The sequence below is a fragment of the Chenopodium album genome, chromosome 9 (genome assembly GCF_948465745.1).
Source record: "Chenopodium album chromosome 9, dcCheAlbu1.1, whole genome shotgun sequence".
NCBI lineage: Eukaryota > Viridiplantae > Streptophyta > Magnoliopsida > Caryophyllales > Amaranthaceae > Chenopodium > Chenopodium album.
The window spans coordinates 11,508,096-11,510,050 of record NC_137842.1 but is presented as its reverse complement, the minus strand read 5'-3'; the positions used below and the strand labels follow the sequence as shown (position 1 = coordinate 11,510,050).

The 1,955-nt window shown below is 35.0% G+C and overlaps 1 non-coding gene across 1 annotated transcript; it reads left to right on the top strand.

Annotated features, from left to right (window-relative positions):
- The first annotated feature begins 297 nt into the window (after positions 1-297).
- LOC145561117 (small nucleolar RNA R71) lies at positions 298-404 on the top strand. Its single transcript, XR_014093697.1, has one exon. It is a non-coding gene; the product is annotated as a small nucleolar RNA R71 (small nucleolar RNA).
- The last annotated feature ends 1,551 nt before the right edge of the window (positions 405-1,955 follow it).

The window sequence follows — 1,955 nt, the reverse complement described above, 5'->3', positions numbered from 1 at the left end:
GCAACAGCAGAAACATTAGCAACAGAGTTAGGAGCAACAGTAAGACTATCTAGTTTATGACAAATGGATGTTAACTGAGCTTGCAAAAAGGATACGGAATCAACATTATGTTTTCCTTTGTTAGCAAACCTTCTCGGATTCCCATATTGGGAATTGTGTATTTCCATATCTTCGATAATCTGTCCTGCATCTTCCACATTTAGATTCATGAATCTCCCACTAGCTGCAGAATCTAGAATTAATCTAGGTGAATTTCCAAGTTCATTGTAAAAGGCTTGGATTAATTGCCATTGTGCCAGATTATGGTGGGGGCATTCTCTCTGTAGATCCTTGAACCTCTCCCAAGCCTCATATAGAGTTTCATCGGCCTCTTGGGCGAAGTTCTGAAAAGCACTGCTTAGTACAACTGCTCTCTCTCTGCAAGGTAATATTTATTATAAAAATTCAAGGCAAGAGTTTTCCAGTCAGTAATACCAAGTTCAGTTCTATTCAAACCATTAAACCATAATTGATCTTTTCCACATAATGGTGTTGCAATACTGGCAGAAATCTGCAATTTGAAGATTAGGATCTTCACCCTTAGCTACACTGAATTGCTTCCTCTCTATCATGGTGATAAATTGGGGTTTGATTTCGAATTGCACTCCATCTAGGGCCAGAGTGGAAGTAAGGTGAGGAAAATCTGTGAGCTTTGGCTGCGAGTAATCACTAAGCTTCTTTGGTACCGCCATCTCTGATTCTGGATCTGAAGGAATTTCTGAGTCACTATAATCAGTTAGAGGGTCTCTTCGATTATTGTCTTCCTTAGAACCCGCCAGGATTTGTCAATAAAGATTCTTTTGTCTATAGAATGAGCGCTCGATCTCATGATCGAATGGAATGTAGCCTAATCAGGAACACCTAGGCATAAACAAAGAACTAAAAGACAAATATGAGAATTGCCTCAAAGAGCTAACGTTCTCTGAGACAAGAGGCGATAATCTAGACTACAAAAATGATTAGAAAATAAAAATAAAACCGTTTTCCCCGGCAACGACGCCAAAATTTGACAGGCTCAAGTCGTACTCACCCAATAAAAAATAATACCTAAATCCACTAACTATGCAGATAGGGAAGAAGGGTCGAACCACAGGGAAACAAGTCAATTTATTTCTAATTAATTAAAAGCAATCTAAATTATCAAGTAACCAAATTATTGTTATTATAAGGGTAACTAAACTACTAAAAGTAAGAGTAGGAAGTAATAAAAGTAAGAGGGAATTCAATAAAATAAAAGCCTAGGGCATAGGTTCACCAATAAACAATATTCCATGGTAACACATAATAATCAATCATCAATGCATCAATTAATCAGATCATAAAGGGCTTTCTCTACGTATTACAATCATAGAGTTAATTTACTGGTATTAAATCTCATCTCTCGAATCTCGACTTAACCATTTATAAATTAGTCCGCCTATTGAAACTAAGCCTAAACATCAATTCTCATCTCTCGAATCAATATTGCTAAACTCATACAACTAAACCAGGCCTAATCTAATTGCATAGCATTAAATCAATCAATAGGAAAAATAATTAAGCATTGACAATCAACAATCATAAATTACCCCTTCATATTATTTATTGGATCCCCATAAACCCTAGAATTAAAACTACTCACTCATAATTAAATCTAAACTAAATAAAAGCCATTAAATAAGCCATTAGAGAATAAAGAAATAAAATTGCTGAAATTAATAGAGAAGAAATCGTTACCAAAATCAATGGAACTACAAAGTTGAGTCAAGAACAAGAGCTGAAAGAATTCTAGAGAGAAAAAAATAATCTAAGTAGAGAGAGAAAGTCTAAGAAAGAAGGTAAACAAAAATTAAGCACTCAAATCATACTTAAACCACTCTAAAACAATCCTAATTAGATACTAAGAATTCGGCAAACAGGTCTCTCAGAAAAGCACG